This window comes from Myodes glareolus, chromosome 3 (genome assembly GCF_982192425.1).
Source record: "Myodes glareolus chromosome 3, mMyoGla1.1, whole genome shotgun sequence".
Classification (NCBI taxonomy): Eukaryota; Metazoa; Chordata; class Mammalia; order Rodentia; family Cricetidae; genus Myodes; species Myodes glareolus.
In genome coordinates, this window is record NC_142028.1 from 86155728 (window position 1) to 86178778 (window position 23051).

Here is a 23051-nt window from a genome sequence, read left to right on the forward strand (position 1 = left end):
TCTCCAGCAAAGGCTATCATTAGTGTTTTTGATTTTAGTCATTCTGACAGGTGTAAGATAGTATTTCAGAGTTGATTTGATTTGCATTTCCCTGATCACTAAGGAGGTTGAGCATGGCCTTAAGTGTCTTTTGGCCATTTGAACTTCTTCTGTTGAGAATCCTCTGTTCAGTTCAGTGCCCCATTTTTAATTGGGTTAATTAGCATTTTAAAGTCTAGTTTCTTGAGTTCTTTGTATATTTTGGAGATCAGACCTTTGTCTGTTGTGGGGTTGGTGAAGATCTCCCAGTCAGTAGGTAGCCTTTTTGTCTTAATGACGGTGTCCTTTGCTTTACAGAAGCTTCTCAGTTTCAGGGGAGTCCCATTTATTCAATTTTGCCCTTAATGTCTGTGCTGTTGGGGTTATAAGTAGGAAGTGGTCTCCTGTGCCTATGTCTTGTAGACTACTTCCCACTTTCTCTTCTATCAGGTTTAGTGTGTTCAGATTGATATTGAGGTATTTAGTCCATTTGGACTTGAGTTTTGTGCATGGTGATAGATATGGATCTATTTTCCTTCTTCTACAGGTTAACATCCAGTTATGCCAACACCATTTGTTGAAGATGGTTTCTTTCTTCCATTGTATACTTTTAGCTCCCTTGTCAAAAATCAGGTGTTCATAGGTTTGTGGGTTAATATCTGGGTCTTCTATTCGATTCCATAGGTTGACTTCTCTGTTTTTATGCCAATACCAAGCTGTTTTCAATACTGTAGTTCTGTAATAGAGTCTGAAGTCAGGGATGGTAATGTCTCCAGAAGTTCCTTTATTGTATAAGATTGTTTTGGCTATCCTGGGTTTTTCCATATAAAGTTGATTATTGTTCTCTCAAGGTCTGTGAAGAATTTTGATGGGGATTGCATCAAATCTATAGATTGCTTTTGGTAGAATTGCCATTTTTACTATGTTGATCCTCCCAATCCAAGAGCAAGGGAGATCCTTCCATTTTCTGGTATCCTCTTCAATTTCTTTCTTCAAAGACTTAAAGTTCTTGTCAAATAGATCTTTCACTTCCATGGTTAGAGTTACCCCAAGATATTTTATGTTATTTGTGGCTATTGTGAAAGGTGATGCTTCTCTGATTTCCCTCTCTGCTTCTTTATCCTTTGTGTATAGGAGGGCAACTGATTTTCTGGAGTTGGTCTTGTATCCTGCCACATTACTAAAGGTGTTTATCAGCTGTAGGAGTTCTTTGGTAGAGTTTTTGGGGTCGCTTATGTACACTATCATATCATCTGCAAATAACGAAAGTTTAACTTCTTCCTTTCCAATTCGAATCCCCTTGATCCCCTTACGTTGTCTTATTGCTATTGCTAGAACTTCAAGCACTATATTGAAGAGGTATGGGGAGAGTGGACAGCCTTGTAGTGTTCCTGATTTTAGTGGAATGGCTTTGAGTTTCTCTCCATTTAATTTGATGTTAGCTGTCGGCTTGCTGTAAATAGCTTTTATTATATTTAGGTATGAACCTTGTATCCCTAATCTCTCCAACACCTTTATCATAAAGAGGTGTTGAATTTTGTCAAATGCTTTTTCAGCATCTAATGAAACGATCATATGGTTTGTTTCTTTCAGTTTATTTATATGATGGATTACATTGATAGATTTGCATATGTTGAACCAGCCCTGCATCTCTGAGATGAAGCCTACTTGATCATAATGAATAATTTTTCTAATGTGTTCTTGGATTTGGTTTGCCAGTATTTTATTGAGAATTTTTGCGTCTATGTTCATGAGTGAGATTGGCCTGTAATTTTCTTTCTTGGGTGAGTCTTTGTGTGGTTTTGGTATCAGGGTAACTGTAGCTTCATAAAAAGAAATTGGCAATGACTCTTCTGTTTCTATATTGTGAAATACATTAAGGAGTACAGGTATTAGCTCTTCTTGGAAGTTCTGGTAGAATTCTGTATTGAAACCATCTGGTCCTGGGCTTTTTTTGGTAGGGAGGTTTTTGATAAAAGCTTCTAATTCTTCGTGACTAACAGGTCTATTTAGATTGTTTACCTGGTCTTGGTTCAACTTTAGTATATGGAACTTATCTAAAAAAAATGTCCATTTCTTTTACATTTTCCAATTTTGTGGCATACAGGCTTTTGTAGTAAGATCTAATGATTCTCTGAATTTCCTCTGTGTCTGTTGTTATGTCCCCTTTTCATTTCTGATCTTATTAATTTGTATGTTCTCTCTCTGCTGTTTGATTAATTTGGATAGGGGTTTGTCAATCTTGTTGATTTTCTCCAAGAACCAGCTTTTTGATTCATTGATTCTTTGGATTGTTTTCTGTGTTTCTATTTTGTTGATTTCAGCCCTGAGTTTTATTATTTCCAGTCTTCTAGACCTCCTGGGTGAATCAGCTTCTTTTTTTTCTAGAGCTTTCAAGTGTGCTGTTAAGTCTCCAATGTGTTCTTTCACCGTTTTCTTTAATTGGGCACTTAGTGCTATGAACTTTCCTCTTAGCACTGCTTTCATAGTGTCCCATAGGTTTGAGTATGTTGTGTCTTTGTTTTCATTAAATTCAAGGAAGACTTTAATTTCTTTCTTTATTTCTTCCTTGACCCAGGGGTGATTCAGTAGTTGACTGTTCAGTTTCCATGAGTTTGTAGGCTTTCTGGGGGTAGCATTGTTGTTGAATTCTAACTTTAATCCATGGTGATCCAACAAGACACAGGTGGTTACTAATATTTTTTTGTATCGGTGGAAGTTTGCTTTGTTACTGAGTATGTGGTCAATTTTCGAGAAGGTTCCATGAGCTGCAGAGAAGAAGGTATATTCTTTCCTATTTGGGTGGAATGTTCTATAGATGTCTATTAAGTCCATTTGATTCATTACCTCCATTAATTCTCTTATTTCTCTGTTTGGTTTCTGTCTGATTGACCTGTCCATTGGTGAGAGAGGTGCGTTGAAGTCTCCTACTATTAGTGTGTGTGGTTTGATGACTGCCTTGAGTTCTAGAAGTGTTTCTTTTATATAAGTCGGTGCTTTTATATTAGGGGCATAGATATTCAGGATTGAGACTTCATCATGATGAATTATTCCTGTTATGAGTATAAAATGTCCATCTCCATCTCTTCTGATTGATTTTAGTTTGAAGTCAATTTTGTTAGAAATTAGTATGGGCACACCCGCTTGTTTCTTAGGTCTGTTTGCTTGAAAAACTTTTTGTTATACTTCTCATCTATTTCTTTAAGAGGATTTTTAATATACTGTTTAAGGGACTCTATCGCTTTTATAATGTTAATTTTTTCCACTTCTTCTGGATTAGGGTGTTCAAGTCCTTCTGTTGTAAGATCGCTGGGTTCTGGTGTTTTCATGTTGTTTTTCAGATTGTTGGAGGAATTCCTGTCTTGGTGCCTGCTCATCTCTTCCTTCAAATGCTCTCCAGTGGATCTTCTGGTACAGGGTCAGGTTCCCTTGCTGGCCAGGGACCTCGCTGACAAAGGCCTACCTTGCTCCTGCCTGCCCGGTTGCACTCACCACCCTGTCCCAGCATCCAAACAGGCTGAGCTGGGGGATTTTATGACCTCGAGGAAGGAAGGAAGAAGGGAAGGCGTTCCTGGGTGAAAGCTGGGATGGGATAGGAGGAGAGAGGATGTAGCAGGGTGGAGCAGCCCCTGCAGAATGACCAGGGAGTTAAGGGGGTCGGGGAATGTCTGTGCTCCATTGCTGGGCTACTGCCGCGGGTCAGGAGCACACTCGCCCCTCTGATGGATCTTCTGCTTAGAGCTGAATTTCAATGGTGCTTGTTTCTGGACTCTTCTAAGTCAGTTGACATTTTCCTTTTTCTACAGCCCTTTTCTTTCTCGCTCCAACTTTGTGTCTGCCAATAACCTGTCCACATACCTGTTGTCCTGAGAGACTCACAGATCATAAACTTTGTGGCTAGTGCATTTTTGAATGTGTAATATACTCGGGTGTTCCTAGCATGAAATCCATTGCCTACTGTCAGGAAGATGTGTAATCAACATATCATGAGTGAATCAAAAGATCCATTTAGCTGGAATTATGGGCAGATGAAGAAACTGAGATTTCTGCTCAAAACAGGCCCCAAGCTATCCCTTTATGGGAAGCATAGAACCCAGGTATCAAGTGTGGTTGGTTTTACATTCATATTTCTTTTTCTTTTGCCATTCCCAAATGAATAGTTGCTTTGTAATCAATAGATGATGGAGAGCGAGTCTTTTGATTCATTAACCCTGATCAACATGATGAATCTAATCATTACATGCAACATTTTAGCCACACTTTATCCCCTTTCTATTGCCAAATATTCAATGTGTGCTGGCTTGACTTCTTTCTAATGGCCCTCATTCAGTGATAAATAACCAGCAGGCCAGCACATGTGTCTAAGTGTTGGCAGCGATATGTATATATAAACATGATGTGCCTAGATGCAGCAACCCAGAACAGCAGAGTGCTTGAAATGACTCTGGCATCCATTCAACACTGCCCTCTTACTTCACGAATGTGAACTCTGCTCTTCTAGGTCAGTAGGGTAGATTAAGGAAATGTGGACATTACTCATTCTGCTTTGTTGGGTCATGGGTTTTAAAAATGTTTTCATCATTTTTAAAATTCTAGCAATTTCTGAATAAAAACACTCCTTAATGCTTGAACCAACTACAAAGGAAGGAGGGCAATCCCTGTGCTAGAAATTTTGAGCAAAGTCCATGGAAGCTGAACTGCCCCTGAAGGGATTAGACCCCTCCCCAAACCCTACAGAAACTGCAGTTCCCTTGTTTATGCTGAGAAGGGACTGGACCGCAAGAATTAGACCACCATAGGAAGCAGAAACTAAGATGCTCGCATAGAAGGAGCAACTGTAATAAACTTTTCATCTTGAAAGAGTTGAAAATTCCCAAGACAATGGAATAATGGAACAAGTGTGGCAAGAAAACAGAAGGGGGGCTATTTGGGGTAGGTGGGGGAGCAAGCAAGAAGAGAAAGAAAGAAAATATGGGGGCAGTGGGGGAAAGGATGAATTGAAATAAAGTATAATAATTCTTATGTATGAAAACATCATAATGAAATACATTACTTTGTGTAAGTTAAAACATAATTGAGTGTTTTAAAAGGAAGAAAAAATATTCCCACACTAGCACCAGGCCAAGCTTATCCACCATGGCTAAGGATATTAGCACAATAGAAAAAAATGGATTCCACAGTCGTGGTTTAAATAAGAATGGTCCCTCAATGGCTCATATATTTGAATGTTTGGTCCCCAGTTGGTGGAACTGTTTGGTAAGGATTAGGGGTATGACCTTTTTGGAAGAGGTGCCTCACTATGAATGGGATTTGAGATTTCAAAAGTCCATACTATTCTTAGTTATCTCTCTCTGCCTTCTGCTTGTGGATCAAGATGTGAGATCTTGGCTACTTCTCAGCACCATGTCTGCCTGCTTGCCTGCCTGCTGCCATGCTGCCTGTTATGATGGTCATGGGTTCTAATGCCTTGGAACTAAACATTTTCTTTATAAGTTTTCTCAGTTTCCGAACCTTAGAAAGGAACTTAGAAACACAGGGACATCTTGCCATATGCAACTTTCTTGACTTGTCAGGGTGGAAACTAACGTGAAGACTGATTTAGAGGGAACACACTCTGGGCATTGCACAGGGAAATGGATGGTTTTCCAGGGATGCAGAATCCTGCACAGCCCTTGGAAGGACAGGAGAACAAGATCAAGGAGACTTCTGCTGTGTCTGAAGATGTTAAGAATATAGGCGATTCATGGAGAGCAGCACCACAGAGCCCAGTGGCTGGAAGGACTGGAGAAGGCACTATTCAGAAGCAGGAGCCAGTGGTCTATGACGCAGCCCATGTGACTGTCTCCGATTGAATACGAAGTGTCTATAATACAGAAAAGTAGAGAAACATCTAAGACTACATAACCAAAATCTTGAATGGCTTGCTAAGGTTAAAATATGACCCTGGTTCTTTACAGAAGTGCTTGCTCGGTGGCTGTGCATCTCCTTCTCAGCAGGAAGGCGCTGGGAAACCTCACGCCAGCTCTGCCGATGCTCTTGTATTTCCCTGTAGCGGCTGTGACTGGAGAGCCATGGAGTCTTTTGCTTTTCTACTTTCCACATCTTTGGAGAGGGAACCACACAGTGAAAACTGACCCAAGGGATTCTGAATGATTTGCAGAGCACACTGAGGAATCCTGGTAGAAGTCCACACCTTAGTGTGAACGTGGGAAGGAAATCTCCGTGAGGTAACTTACACAGAACATCAGCCCACAGTGCACAATTCCAAAACAGAAGCAAAAGTCAGTGTGTATAAGAAGGATCACCAACCTCCAAAATGGGAGAATTTATAGATTATAGTTATTTAATATGAATGGTCCTACAACATATAAATAATCAAACCAAAGCATAACAACAGTAAAAAGATTTTTAACAGTGTATATAGGAATCAAATAGCCATCAGGATCTCACTCTATACGCACTTAGCCATCTATGGCACTTTATGAAAAGGAGAGAATTAGACAGTAGAATATATAGTTAAGAAATAAAGATGAAAAAATAAGAAAGGAAAAATGGATTGATAAACCCCAAAGAAGCACTAGATATGTTTTAAGGACAATAAAAATAGTAGCATTCTTATGAATGAGTTAAATCAGCAAGAGCTATAAAACTCAACAACAATATCACGACAAAGACGTTTTAAGCAAGCACATCTCTTTTGAAGGTAAAGTAGGAACTGGCTAATTTCAAAGTCTTTTAAGAAATTTGAAACTTAGGTGCTTATGTTAAAACAGCATGGGCAGCCAGGGAGTCATGGTGCACATCTTTGATCCCAGCACTCAGTTTCAGAGGCAGGCAGATCTCTTGAGTTCCAGGCCAGGCTGGTCTACTGAGCGTGTTCCATGACTGCCAGGGCTACGAAGAGAAACCCTGTCTTGAATAGATATCCAGTAATGCTAAAATTAGTTTTGTGAAATGTAGAAGAACATCACCAGATAATATGAGGATGAAGGCGAATTTGTTATTCTGCTAGAAGATGAGTTAGGAGAAAAAGCAGAGGATTCCAGAGCCCTCTGAAGGAAGTCTGATGACTAACATGCCATCGGTTCAAGAGGGGTTAAGAGCATCATTGCTGTGTTACTGATACTAAGTGGTTCCTCTCCACATGCTACTGATGGTTTTTGCAGAGAAATCATGAGCATCTCATTGCTAAAGTTCTTCCTCTATGTTTATATGTCATGCGATGGTATGCTAAAACCGATATTCTTTGTGTTCTGGATGTGCCAGCCATTGGCTGTGTCGTTTAGTTCCTTTGGCAGAAGCGCATCGTTTGTTGAATTAAAGCAGTGATCACTATCTCATCGAGTTTAATTTTTCGATGTAGTTTGAATTTCTGAAAGCATCTGCTGTAACTCCTGCTGCTTCGTGCATAACCAGGTGGAATTAGAGGAGGAGGGATTTCCAAGGAAGGAACAAGGTTGCTGGTGCTGGGGAGGTAATACTGAGTGAGTATATGCTCACAGGACTACAGTGAAACCATGAACCAAACGATAGTGATAAAAAAATATTACTGAGGAGGGGAGAGAAGACGAGAAGCAGATTGGGAAAGTGTGGTACAGAGAGAATCACGGTGAGGCCTCACCTTGGAGACTAAGAGTGATTCTGGAGTCCAGCGGCTCTTGCTTCTCCAGCCTGGAGACAAAGTCCCCGCACCTCTGACCCCAGTTACCAGAACTCAGCCTGCAGGCTGACTTCCATTTCGTAAGTGGATTGGGTGGAACCCAGCCACACCCATTTGTTGACATATTATCTGGGGCTGCCTTTGCTCTGTAATGACGAAGTCCAGTAGCTGCCTCAGAGATCGTGTTTCCAGCAAAGCCTAAAAGATTTACTATCTGGGATTTTGGGGAAGGTCGCGTCTGCCCTGGCTTAAAGGAATTTGTGTGCTCTGATGAGCTCTACCACCCTGAAAGTAATAAAGCCAACTCCACCCCCATCTTTAGGCCAGATCAATGTGCCATGCAGTGGAGCCAATAAACATGATCCCATGGTACTTACCGCTTATTCGTTCCAAGAGTGTTCAGCTCCCTTGCTGTGATTCCACTGGGGATGTGCTGTCTTCTAATTCCCAGTTTTGTCTACAGTTCTGGTCTGGGCTTCTGGTCCTCTGGTTTAATAGATAGAACCTATTTGAAAGCATCCAAGACTCAAGTTTTATTTCTCCAGTCTCTCTGCTCTGTCTTCTTGTGTAAATAGATGCTCACTCAGATATAGTAGCCAAACAAAACACTGGATAAAGACAAAGAGGCAAGAGAAAAGGCAAATGTGTGACAAAAGAAGATGCAGATGTAAGACATGAGAAAAGGCAGGCTTATGCCTTGGCTTTGCAGCACCAGTTGGTAGTAGGAAAGAGCAGAAAAATGAGAGTGGACCAGGGGAACAAACCCAGCTCCAACAGGGCCGTGTACAAAGTAAGACATTAAGTTTTGGTTTTGGAAGACACTGAATAATTTAGGATCAGATCTGGAGCAAACATTTTACCATATCTGATGTTTCAACGTCTTAATAACTCAAGGTGGAGGGAGGGAAGGTGGTGAGGCTGGAGGAAAGGAAAGGAGGAGCTTAAGGGTCGTTGTACCCCCACCCCACCCCACCCCGCTTTACCCTGTAGTGCAGAAAACTCACCCTGTAAGTTCTTGTTAGCAGACTCCCGTGCCAAGTGGCATCGTGGTCAGCTTGGCAATCAAAGATCCTGGTGGAGAGGTTGGATGGGAGGGGAAGATGCTGGGGTCCTTTTATACCTCCCACTGTTCTGGAAGGTGTCTGTGGCTGTCACCATCTATTCTCTACTGTCCCTGAGCCCTGGAGCCAGCTCCTTCTTCTGCATCCTCATTATGCTGTTCTCCCCAGTCTTCTTGTGAGAAACTCATCTTTCTTGCTCCCCACAACCCTGTGGCTGGCTGAAGCTCTCCCTCAGTCCCTAGTCTCTAAACTACCTCACGGTTGTATCCTTTGCCCTCACAGATCTTCCTAAGTTTATGGCCTGTTCACCATGCTAAATTTGCTCCATTGAACTTGCTGGGCAGGATTTGTTTACTTTGCCTGAAGTCAGATTGAAACAGGGGTGAAAGAAAGGGAACTCCCATTTCTACCACTTAACCATTGGCTTGCAGAGCAGACACTTGACAAATACCCACAAGACAACTAGGAAAGACAGAGAAAAACTGTTCACTTTCCAACTCCTAGAATTCACGAATCCATGCAATGAGGACAAAAAAAAAATGAGAGGGAGTCTGTGGGTTGGGGGAACCCTGGTTTTGTAAATCCCTAAAAGTGAAAGATTGTCAATTGGATAGGCTCACAAGACAGGGCTGCCACCCATGCTGGGACCGAGAGGAAACCACCTTCCCACAAGCGTTGGTCTACACAAGGCGGAGAACACTCTGAAGCCTTGAAGCCACTCCAATATCTGGGGAAGATCAAATGCAGATAAAATCCTGGCACTCTGAAAGCCTTGTGGTTCAAATCAGACAGTGGATGGCAATTTCTAGTGACATGAGGCTCAGCGGGAAGTCAGGACTACCCAAGGACAGCAAGCAGGGGCTCATGGTTTCCAGGGTGGAATCCAGTTCCTAAACCAACTAATCTTTGTAACTGTATATTTGATGAGGCTTTCCAGGACCCTGTATTTTGATCCACACTTTCCTCCAAAGTAGGATGGTGCACAGGAAGGAGCATAGCCTTGAGATATCAAAGCAGGATTCTGATTTTCCCTTTGTTGCTCAATGGCCTTCTGATCTTGTGTAAGACGTGGTATCTTTAAGATGTGAAGACTTTTACCTGTAAGACAGACTAATAGTACCTACATTACACGGGAATAGGGATATTAAAATAAACTCTTTGGAATGGAGAGATGGCTCAGCAGTTAAGACAGCTGTCTATCACTCCAGCTCCAGGGAAATCTCAGGCCCTCTTCCGACCTCTATGCGTACCTGCGTTTATGTGTGCACGCACAAGTGAACACGCCTTTGCACACGCATTCACACACACATAATTGATAGTAAGGAAATAATACTATTTAATATGTCAATGAAAAAATAGTAATGGGTTAAAGAGACATAACAAGATGCTTCCAGGCGGGGTCTCTGTTCTGTCCCCTACAGTCTCTTTAACTCGCAGCTTCTTTGCTTGAAAGAAAAAGGCTGATGATAGCATCGGCTTAATGTTGTGTTCTGTGTTCCGAGATGACTATAACTCAGCACAGCACTGTTGCCTTGTGAGTGCTCAGCACCTTCGGGATGAGTGTGCCCTACTTTGTGCATAGGAGACACCTGTGTTCCCAAACCTCGCAACACTCTGCAGATCACTGTTGATATAACAATGGTACTTCAAAGACATTTACACTGAGCTGTTATTTGCCATGGGTTACATAGATTACCGTTGTCCAGGGTTACATGCTTTACACAGCAAAAATCTGACCTCAAACCCCTTACTTAAAGATAATGTCTATAGTATCTTTGAATTCTTAATGATTTAATATGGTAATTACTATTATTATTGAACCACATGTAAAGTGCTTTCTAAGACCATTTATTTTTAACCTATCAGTTTCCTACTTTTAACATAAAGAAATAATTACTGGGGCTGGAGAGATGGCTCTGCGGTTAAGAGCACTGACTATTCATTCAGAGGACCTGAGTTCAATTGCCAGCACCCACATGGCAGCTCACAACCATAACTCTGTTCTGTAACTCCAGTTCCAGGGCACCTGACACTTATATACATGCAGGCAAAGCACCAATGAACACTTAAAAAGAAAGTGTTTACTATCATCTGCATTATACTCATTTAGGGTTCAAGAGTTACTTCCTCAAGGGAACGGGAGTCACTTCTTTTTGTCACTTTTTTTGTACAAACGGGGATTCCTGTTTTACCCTAGAGAAAGGAAATGGTCTTTAGTAGTAGGGATTGAGCTCAGCAGCAGTTTCAAAGGCAGAGTATATTTTGGAGAAACTTTCAGTAAGCCGTCTGTATATTTGCATAGTAAGTCAGAAAGGTGGTTTAGAAGAATCAGTGGACTGAGAATTTGAGAGTCGGGAACTTAGTCCTAACTTTGGATCTGGAACACACATATGCACACACGCGCGCGCGCACACACACACACACACACACACACACACACTTGCATGCACGTGCACACACAGCTCTTCATAGAGTCTCTGTTTCTTGATCTCTGAGCTGAGACTGTTGAACGATACGACTTCTGATGCTGTTTTCAATTCTAAAATATGTGCAGCATTTTGCCCATAATGTCCATATCAACTTGCTTCACTGGGCACCAAGAAGCATTCATCTGACAGACACATCCCCTAGTGCTTGGCTTGCAGCAAAGTGTCAGTCTGCAATTACAGCTCCCCCAAACCTCATTATCCCTAAGCTTTAGGCTGAACCCTAATATTTGAAGTTTTTATGATTTTGGCGAGAGCAGACATTCTGTTTTCCAGGGAGAAAGAGCCTTTTTTTAAAAAAAAAAAAAAAAAGTAAAAAAAATGCACTTTTGGCATATCTTCTCTCTCAAAATCATATTTTGTTAAGTGCAAATGAATAAAAAACATACGGATTTTGTTTTCGCTGAAATTCGCATGGGCTAAAGTGAGAAGAGAAAGGATGGTTGGGTCAAAGACAGAGAACGCTGCACAATGGCCGGGAGCAAGCCCATGGAACTAAAGAATCTGACGTTCTACCTAATTCATCATCGCTTCCTGAGGGTGACAGAGACTATTAGGTCCCCCAAATTTAAGTCCTCAGGGCAGTAAGGGGAAAAAGAGAGAGAATCATAGCTTTGCTATCAGATCACAGTTTGGGCCATATGCTGGCGGGTGTTACCCTATGCGGGCGCATGACCTCAGGCGTGCCACTTGTACAGATTGGAGAAAGTGAAGATGCCTGGAACACATGGCGTTCCTGAGTCTCACTACAACGTCTGGCATGGTCCCCGGAGCACAGCCGGAACCCAGTGGAGTCTACTCTTCTACTCAGGTTTCTGCACCGTTCCGTACCTGACTTCATCAGCAGTGGCGAAGGGACAGCTGGTGGAACCATCTGAGTCTCGCATCTGCGAATTCACTTCCTCGGTTCCGTCCTCCTCCATCTTTCATTTCTAGGATCTGTGAAAAGTCAACAACCTGTAAAAATAATTGTAACGTGTGCTCTACAATTGCTGTGGTTGCAGAATAGCTTAAGCGTAAATACGTTACAGCTGGCGACATGGAAACCGCTGTGAGTCTCCGATGTCTGTTGTTCTTGAGTCCATGCATGCTTAAGGGATTGGGGCTGGATCTGCGCTCACTTCTTCTGAGCCTCCTCTGGGCCACTCACTCTGAGATTTGCCCATGTCTCCAGTCAGTTTCCATAGCCAGGTCTCTTCTCTTTCTAGCTGTTTCCAGGGCTACCTTCTGTTCCTGCACCTCTCTCCAGACCTTTGGCGTTGGCTGAAAGAAAGGAATTGGTTAGGACCAAAATGCTTCCCTTTCTCTCAGCCTTGGGACTCAACCTGTCCTTTATGTGAGCACTTAATCACCTCCCTGCTTCTCCTGAGAGGAAGAGAAAGGAAGGAGCAAGCTTAAGGCTTTACTGTGGCTTCTGATTCAAACAAGCTAAGAAGACTGAAGTTCAAATGCCACACTAGTCTAATTAGATAGCTGTTGGTTACCCCCAAGATATAAGTGCCACTATTACATGTTTGGAGAATGCTTGATGTGCTTGCTAGTGGTTTCAGCATCACAGATTAGTAGAAATATCGATTACTTTCTTCCTTTGGTAGCTTACATAGTACTTTGCACTCCTGTGAGAGAGCTAGTCCACAGAGAGGACGTTTCCCGGTCAGTTCCAGCTCAGTTCTTCCAAGTCTTATGTCTGAAGTATATGGTGTCTCTAGCAAAATTCTGGGATGCCATCAGGAGCAATGGAAGTAGGCTTTATTGTTCGGTGGGTTTCTTGGATGCCCCTGAGGTCAACAACTTGAAATTTTTCTCATGTATGGTATTGGGGGGTGGGGATTGTTGGGTAGACTGTTGCCCTTGAGAACATCATCACTCCTAATGGTGTAACCTGATTTAAACTGTAAACATATGTAAACACATAAACTTAAATGTAATCTTAGAAAAAAATAATATGATTCCCTGTTACTTTTTAAAACACCCTCAGTGTTATTTATCCCTATTCACTCCCTCTCTATTTCTCACTCTCCTCCATCAAATCCCCACTCACTAAAACATTCTAAACCTTAGACCAACTTGCTTTTTAGGTACCAGTATTGCTCAGGTTCTGAGCCTATCTACCCACATACACTCTAGTTGGCTGCTCTTGTGTTTAAGATGTATCAGTCAGCTGTGTGTGCCTAGGTGGTGGACCATGCATCAAGATGCAGATGTGTAGCTACCCCATCTCCGATGTCTGTGGAGGTGTTGAAGGCCAGGGAAACCTTGTAAGTGAGCTAATGGATGACAAAAAACACACACAGGTTGCTTCTCCTTTACCATCCCCAAAGTTCAAACCCACATGCATTTTTATTAAGCTGGAAGAAAAGTTTTTATAATAGAAATAATGATAATAAAAACAAATTTTAAAAGCTGAGAATGAAAGCCCACAGCTGTAATCATAGCTTTGGGGTAGCTGAGGCAAAGGGATTAAGAGTTTGAAGCCAGACTGGACTACATGCTGGGACTTTACCTCCAAGAAGGACAACAAAAGAATTGTATCATTATTGTCTTAGTCCATTTTCTGCTACTGGAAGAGAATACATAGAATGATGAACTTGTGGTGTAGGAGTTCCTTCTGTTTATGTGTTGCTTTTATTGGTTACTCAATAAAGAAACTGCCTTTTCTTTTTCTAGTTGATAGGGCAGAACTTAGATAGGCAGAGGAGACAGAACTGAATTCTGGGAGAAAGAAGGGCAGAGTGAGAGATGAGATGCCATGGATCTTCTGCCTGAGATGGACGCCAGTTAGAATCTTGCCGGTAAGCCACAGTCACGTGGCGATACACAGATTAATAGAAATGGGTTAAATTAAGATGTAAGAATTAGCCAATAAGAAGTTAGAGCTAATGGGCCAAGCAGTGTTTAAATAAATGCAGTTTCTGTGTGATTATTTCGGGTGTAAGCTAGCCGGGTGGCCAGGAAAAACAAGTGGGCCCTCTCTCCTTGCAACAAACTTGTAAAGACATTTGTTTGTCATAGTTTGTGGGCTAAGAAGTAATATATCCAGGTGTCTTTGTTTAGTGAGGGTCTCTAATAGCACTCTAATACAAGAAGGGGTATGTTCTCCTGAGAGTGAGGAAGAATGTGAGTCCAGTTTTTTTTTTCTCTTCTTAAAAGACTATTACTCACATCCTGTCCCCCATGACCTCTTCTAACCCTAATTACTTCTCAAATGCCCACTTTGAGATAGAAGTAATATATACATTTAGAAGCTAATTTTGTAAGACATGAAATGTAAGAGATATATTAAGGCCACAATAGCACCCACATTTTTCCTGAATATCTACTTTGCACCAACTAGCTATCACTTCCTTTACCTGCTTCAGCTCCTTTATTATTCTCAACAATTCTTAAGGTGTATTGGTGTGGGATTCCCCTCTGTATGCTGTGAATATCATTAATTAATAAAGGAACTGCTTTGGGCCTATAGCAAAGCTATAGGGTAACAGAGCTAGGCAGGGAAAACTAAACTGAATGCTGGGAGAAAGGAGGGCAGAGTAAGAGAGAAGCCATGTAGTCCTGCCAGAGACAGACATCAGAACTTTAGCTGGTAAGCCACAGTCATGTGGCGATACACAGATTAATAGAAATGAGTCAAATTAATATGTAAGAGTTAGCCAATAAGAAACTAGAGCTAATGGGACAAGCAGTGATTTAAATAATACAGTTTCTGTGTGATTATTTCAGGGCTAAGCAGCTGGGAACAAACAAGCTCCCTCCTCACTATACTGTCTATTTCATCCCCATCCTACGAGTGAAAAATTAGAAGCCTAGCTGACACAGCTTGTCCAATGCCATAGTGTTGTTCAAAATGAGAACTACATCTCAAGCTCTTCAGACCTCAAAATGACTATTCTTTCCACTGATGGATATATGTGGTCTCTTTCTTAGCTCGGTATGGGTGGGTCGTAACTAGAATGACTGTCCAGTTTGAGAAGATCAGAGGATAACATGCTTGCTGAATAACAATAACAAGGACCTAAGTTCAGATTCTGAACATATACATTAAGTAAAGAAACAAAACTTGGTATATCCGTGGAGGTCCTGATCCCTGAATCTGACCGACCAGACAGTCTAGGCAATCAGTGAGCTCTACACTCAAGAAAGAGGCCCTGACTCAAAATATAAGTCAGAACTCTACAGGAAAACAGCGAATATCCAAACACTAACAATATTCACCCTCACACATGAACACATAGCCCAAGTACCACAGACACACATATGGCCTTTGTCATCTTTTTTAGATTTCTTTTTTATTTAAAGCCTGCCCTTTCTGATATGAGGGTAGATGCTCCTGGTTATTGTTCATTTCTGTCTGTGTAGCTATGTCTCTTCTCAACCTTTCAGCTTTAATCTATGCATTTATGTTTACCTTTACTAGTGGAGTGTCTTTCTTGTAGGAAGAATATAGTTGGGTCTTGTTTGTTAGTCCATGCTGGCCAGAGAGTTAATTCATTGTATTTTCAGTTATTCTAGCAAGTATGAACCTTTTCCTGTCTTTGTGTTGATAGTATTCTTCTTGCTTTGTATATTTTTGTTTATCTGTTTTTGTATTTTAGTAGCTTTTGACATGGTATTTTAATTCTCTTCCATCTCTCTTTCAAGTATACATTCTTCTAGTGAGTTTTGTACGTTTATGTTATTTACTTGTCTTTTCATTTTTAATGTTGGATTCCCTTAAATATTTCTTATAAAGATGGTTTTATTTTATATTTTTGTGTTCTTATATTGGTCTCTGCATCTGATTTGATATTCATCTCTTCCAATTTCACATAGTTTATTCCTAGTATTGAACAATTTAGATGTCCCCAGGGATACATTTTCAGTGATTGAAAGGGGTTTTTTTTTGTACCAGTGTCTATAACTCCAAGGTTGTAGATTGTTTAGACTTTCTTTAAATCCTGCCAGATATCTGTGGGTACTGGCAGGAGTTGTGATGCCCAGTTTCTATTACTCCGTAGATCAGGAACCCTCTTCTCTCCTGGTGCTTAGATGTATGCTAGGCAGGTTTCTTTCGCAATGTCCACTATCACTGTGAGTAATAAGGGGAGACCTCATTTACATTATACAGGTTACAAGCAGACAGTTGTTTTGAGCCCCAGGATTTGGCAAAGATTCTGTCCAACTCTGGCTACATTGGTTCTGAGGAAGTGGGGCAGAGAGTGAAAGAACCCCCCCTCCCGATGATACTATGAAAGTACAAACACTGGCTGAGCTATTTTCTATTTAAAATTATGATCTCAGTACCTGAGAGGACAAGTAGTTGGAAGTTAATCAATTTTACAAAATATAAAAGTGAACACTTGGGAATCAGCACACTGTATTTACTTTTAAAGAAATGTGCATGGGTATGAAAAACTTTTTCCTGAGATTGGCTTTCATGATAATCTGGGTTGCAGGGTTATGAGGGAGCAGTTACTACACTCCAAACCCAAACTCTTCATTCCTACCATTTTCTACTAAATGAATTCTAAAATGTATCTGACCTAAGCAGAGTACACTGGTCTCTAACACATCATTTCAGCTCTTTACTAGAACATAACTAAACAATTTGTTCATGTTAAATTGCAATTTCTGTAAAGAAAAAAGTTTATACAAAGTACATAGAAAAAATAGTACAAATGTCATAATATTAATTCGACCCATCCATGAGCGTGGAAGGTACTTCTATATGCTGTTGTCCTCTGCAACTTCTTTCTTCTGTGTCTTAAAGTGTTCATTGTACAAGTCTTTCACTTTTTTGATTAGATTTATTTTAAGATATTTTATTTACAGATTACAATACAATAATCATCAACATTTCAAAACAATTCTTTATAGAAATTTAAAAACTAATCTGAATTTCATTTGGAAACAACAAAGATCTCAGATAGCCAAAACAATCCTGAACAATAGAAAACAAAACCTGCCTGAGGTGATCACCATCTCAAGTTTAAAAGAGGAACTCATATCTGACCACTAGGGCCAAGAACCTCTAGCTGGTATCACCAAAGGCCTAGGGGAGACCCTACTACTGTGCTAAATGAGTGCATCATTAGACTAACACCTAATAATTTCTGCTTTGCAATAGACAGTGATTTCCAAAGAGACCCACAACTGGCCGAGGTGCAATGAATAAGAGACCATGGAGAGTCTTCAGTGCTAAATGAGACATCTATATTATAAATCTATAACCTGTGGCTCAGAGATCATTTCAGAAGAAGGGGAAGAAAGAATATATGAACTTAAGGCTATGAACAACTACAAAAAAAATCATGGTTTGCAGACACAAAAGGACAGTTGCACCTATGAGTTTAGACCAGTAGTGCTAGCACGCACAACCCCTAAGTAAGTTCCAGCCAGACAAAACATCACGGCATGGAGTGGGGATGGAGGTATGAAGTTCCACCTCTAGCTGGGGATCTATTTGCAATTAATAACTTCTGAAAGAAAGAGTAATTTTTTCTTTAAGGATGAGGCCTCTGGTGGGTCAAGCACACTTCAGTGGATGCCTCTGTGCCCAAGAGTGTGCAAGCAGCACAGATTGGATTCTGTGGATTTAATAAATTGGTGACATGAAGCAATGGGTGGGTATGGATGGGGTTGTTGCTGGGAGGAGCTGCGGGAAAAGAGTGGAAATTATGTAAATACAGTTTTCAAATATGAAATTCTCAGAAACAGCAATAACAAGTGTTAGCAAAAGTAGTGCCCCTTTCTTTGAAAACGTATTTTAAGTTTTAGACAGAATACAGGTCTGTCTATTGGGCATTTTCACACTTGTTAATGCAAAGTTCCCTTTGACTTTATTAAAAGCAGATTCAAGAGAAAGAAAATAGATTTCCCTCCAAAATATTTCTCCTGTTATAAAAGCAGACTTTACCTGCTATTGTTTTTCCAAAGTGCTTTCAAGACTTACATGATAAATCCTCCCTTCCATGTCCCCTGAAACTTCTATAGCCAAAACTTTTAGTTAATAATAATTGGATCCATCCCAACTAATTTGAGCAGAAAGTGTTTTTACAGAGATGGCGTTATATAACATAATGATCAAAGCTCAAAGGTAAATATTCTCCCATAGGACTCCGGCAATGCAGTGTTTCTCAAAGTTAATATGTGCACAGATATCCTGGGATCTAGATAACATTGGTTCAGACCTGGAGGGTCTAGAGTATGACCTGAACATGAGCTCTTCTAACAAGTGTTCCTTTATGCTGGCGTTGCTTGTCTTTGGGTAGTGAGACTCTAGAAGGGTCCAGTGCCCCTGTTGTCATCTTCCAGAGAGCATCCATAATATTAAGACAACTTCCCCCTGAAGAGCTGGGCGCCTCTTTGTATTCCCTTTGTAGATGAGTCGGTTGTCCAGGTAGCCTGCTTCTTCCCATTGTGGCTTCTTCTAATACCCATTTAGATACATTTGCTAAGCATGAACCAGGTCACCCCACACTGTGGCTCTAGGATGAATGGGGAAGCACCGGTTTCAGATTCTCCACACATGTAGGAAGGTATGCTAGAAAGGGTTAATGTGGATACCAAGCCCCTAATCTTTAGCATTTCTAAAATTACTGATTATATTAATTATTGAAATTGATATAAAAATATTAGTGTATATTGAAAGCCTGCTATATGCCCAACATTGTGATATATTATTTTATTGTTGTTTTTTTACTTATAAACAAAAATGTAAATTATACTAGTGGGGTAATATATGATTTTTCAATGAGTATATGCATTATATAATGTCCAAAACAGATTAAACATTTCTAGGCCTGAAATATTTATTGTTCCTTTACAATAAAATTATTCAGAGTTCATGGTTGATGACTGAGGTTGTCTGTCCTGTCTGGTTCCTGCAGTCATTAAGTCCCAAAGAAATTAGTTATAAACTGATTGGCCCATTAGCTCAGGCTTCTTATTAACTCTTATAACTTATATTATCCTATTATTCTAGTATATGTTAGCCACATGGCTCAGTACCTTTTTCAGCAAGGAAGTCACATCTTGCTTCTTCTGGGTCTAGGCCAGGACTGCAGAAGAATGGGCTTCTTTCTTCCCAGAATTCTCCTGTTCTCATTGACCTGCCTCTACTTCCTGTCTGGTTGTCCCACCTATACTTCCTGCTTGGCTACTGGTCAATCAGCTTTTATTTAAAATATAATTGACAGAATACAGATGATTCTCCCACACCACTTCCCCCTCATTTTTTTAAACAAAGGAAAATATCCATAATCCATTTTTTGGGAATGTGAGCATAGTTTTCCAGGCTACTTCCTGCTGGTTGTGGATGCTGATAATCTTATGGGGACCTAAAGAAAATTTAGAGTTATGATCAAGTCCTTAGTGAAGTATCCTGTGAGGCTTGATCATCTCAGGCAGCATCTTGAATCTGTTATGGATGTAGAACTCTGACATCTGGGCCATCTGTTCCTACCAGAGATTTCTCAGATGGTCTTTCTTGATCAAATCTGATTTTTCTTAACTCACAATGAATCCACAGCTTCTCATTTGCTGCGGAAATAAAAGCAAAACCTCTTCTCCAAAGTAACATACCTTTTGAAGTCAAGGCATTTTCAAAATACCTATCTTGGATTAATTCAGCAGCATTTATAAACAAATATCTTTTAGCAGCTGCTGCTCCTTCCTCAGCATTCAAACAATTCAAAAGAGCATAATAACATACAGTATCCAGATTCTCTGTGTATTTTTCATCTTTATGTGACTTTATTTTTAACCTCTATTTCTTTTATTTTTATTTTTCATTTTTGGCTTTTTGAGATAGGTTCTCTACATATCTTTGGCTGTCCTGGAACTCTCTCTGGAGACCAGGCTGTCCTTGAATTCACAGAGATCCACCTGCCTCTGCCTCCTAAGTGCTGGGATTAAAGAGGTGTGTCATCACACCTTGAACTCGCAGAGGTCTGTCTGTCTCCCAAGTGTTGGGATGAAAGATGTGTACCACCACACCCAACTACTCTCCTTTTTTTTATTTTAAGGACTTTAACCTTTTTCTTTTCTCTCCAAAGCCTGCATATATTTTTAACACACTGTAATCCACTTAGAGGTTTTCTTCATCTTTGAATATCTCTTTACTGTATATCTCTCTTTTTCTGACCACATGAGTCTTTAATTTGCTAAGCAATATGGGTATGATCAATGCTGTGGCTTTGACGGCTGGATCCAGCCCATTCTTTAGCTTTCTGAGATTCCAGCCTTATGGCAGTGATACTGGCTGTAGCCATGTTTATTGCCACAACTCAATGGCATTTCAAGGTTCATGCCACCATGAAAAAGCATGCGGTCAGCTTTTCATCAACACCATTTATGTATTTTGAGGAAAGACCTCTTTAAAAGGGCTGAAAGGTTTTATAGCTAAGCTGAGTCAGGAAGCCTCTCTTAAATGAGAGCATTTGCCTCTATCAAGCAGAGCCCACCTGAGAAAATGCTGCTATCAATAAGCTGTGCTTAACTCTATTCTTTTATGTCTAAAATTACTTCTCAAGCTCTGTCAGGCTTTATGTGGATGCACTTGTCCACACATTGGAAGTCATGGATCTTCTCCCTGAGATGGACGCTGGTTAGAATCTCTGGTAAGCCACTGCCATGTGGCAATACACAGATTAATGGAGATGGGTTAAACTAATATGTAAGAGTTAGCCAACAAGAAGTTAGAGCTAATGGCCAAGCAGAGTTTTAATTAATACAGTTTCTGTGCGGCTATTTTAGGTGTAAGATAGCTGGGTGGCCATGAACAAACAAGGGACCCTCTCCTTACAACACTTGGTTACCAAGGCTTCAGTCTATGGGAACAGAAAGCATAATGGAACACATGGTGCAGGGCACAGTGTAAGAAAGCTGATCTCTTCATAGCAGCTGCAAAGGCAAGAAGGGGCCAGGGCTAATGGCCAATCTAGCTTTCAGAGCCATGTTCCAGCAACCTGTTTTGAGAAGCTAGGCTCCACTTTGTACAGCTCCACTTTCTACCAGTAGCTCATGCTCACACTAGCAGCACTGGGTGGATCCAACTGGGCTTGGGGACACACATAAATTAGGGTGCAAGGGGGATGTAGAGGAACTGAACTGGGGGCTACAGGGATGGACTTGATGAAAATGCATTGTGTGCACTTTTAAAAATGTATTATTTGATTTATTTATTTTACATCTCGACTTCAGTTCCCCTTCTCTCCTCTTCTCTCATTCCTTCCTCCCTCTGCTCCACACACCACCCTCAGCCCATTCCTTCTCTGTTTCTGTTCAAAAGGGGGCAAGCCTCCTATGGGCACCAACAAAGCATGACATATCAATTGGCAGTAAAGTTAAGCACCTCCCTTTGTATTAAGGTTGGGCAAAGCAATTCAGTATGAATAATAGGTTCCCAAGAGCCAGCAAAAGCATTAGGGACAGCACCTGCTCCCATTGTTAGGAGTCCCACAAGTAGACCAAGATATACAACTGTTTCACATATGTAGAGGGCCTAGATCAGTCCCATGTGGGCTCCCTGTCAGTCCAGACTCTGTGAGTTCCTATGAGTCAGGTTAGTTGTTTTTGTGGGTTTTCCTAGAATGTCCTGAAATTTTCTGGCTCCTACAATCCTTTCTCTCTCTCTCTCTCTCTCTCTCTCTCTCTCTCTCTCTCTCTCTCTCTCTCTTTCTCTCTCTCTCTCTCAGCAAGCAGGGTTCCCTGAGCTCAGCTTAATGTTTGACTGTGGATCTCTGCACCTGCTTCCATCAGTTACTGGATGAAGGCTCTGGGTAGTCACCAATATGATCACAGGAGATGGCCTGTTCAGACTACGCATCCACCATTTCCAGGAGTCTGAGCTGGGGTCATCCTTGTTGATTCCTGGGGGTTTCCCTTACATCAGGTTTCTACCTGAGCCTGAAATGATCCCCTTTCCAGGCATCTCTTTCAGTACTTTTCCCCTCCACCCACCCACAACCTGACTCCAGAGGAGAAGGGATTAACTTTATAACTTGAACTCTTATTTAGCTCTCCATACAGCTTTATAAAACAGGAATTATTATTGTTATTATCAATTTAAAAATCAGAAAATGAGAAGGCAGGCTGTTAATCAACATGTTCAATGATGCAGGCACAGTCTCTGGTAAAGATAGCATCTGCACACAGGTAATTAAATGCTGAAGCCAGTTCTCGGGAGGCCTTGTGAAGACTAAGGGATGCATGAGACAGCACACTTCAAAGTCTCAAAAAATCCCTACAGTTGGGAAGCTTGTTTAATTTTGTTCAGCACAGTAGTTTCCAATGATATTTAGACATAGCACTTTTTGTCAAGTAATATTTATTAACACTGAGCAGAAAATGTTCCACAAAACAAACCTCAGAAAAATGTAGTCTTAAATATTTCCTTGGCTGGAGACAGACCTCGGTTTAGATTTTCAAGCCAGATGGAACTCACCCTGCCACCCAATATCTTGGATAAGTATGTCTCAAAGTTTGGTATCAGTCAGAAGCTCCTGGATTTCTGACCTTATAGAAAAAGTTTCCTTCCTAATAAGATCTTAAAAGATGCTAATGGTGCTAACCTACACAGAATCTTTTGAGAATGACTAACTGGGGCTTTGAGTAAGTTCTTGTCCATTTCTGAGCTTTGATGTCCTCAATTGTAAAGGAATAACAGTAACATCTTTTCCCAATTCATCCATCCCATCACCAACAAACATTCCTGTATGTGCAAAATACATTTGGTGCAAGGATGCAGCAGTGAATGAAAAAACTCCCCTCCTCACAGTATGTATAACTTGCATGTGGTAAAGAGCTGAGACAATGGTGTGTCAAAGTGGAAAGTCCCTCCAAACTAAT

General features: G+C 40.9%; 1 long non-coding RNA gene across 1 annotated transcript; it reads right to left on the reverse strand.

The window, feature by feature from the left end:
* Positions 1–5559: 5559 nt before the first annotated feature.
* On the reverse strand, positions 5560–8279 carry LOC125412609 (uncharacterized). The gene is made up of 2 exons (XR_015000734.2): positions 8056–8279; positions 5560–5881 (listed from the first exon to the last, which is right to left on the reverse strand). It is a non-coding gene; the product is annotated as an uncharacterized LOC125412609 (long non-coding RNA).
* Positions 8280–23051: the final 14772 nt, after the last annotated feature.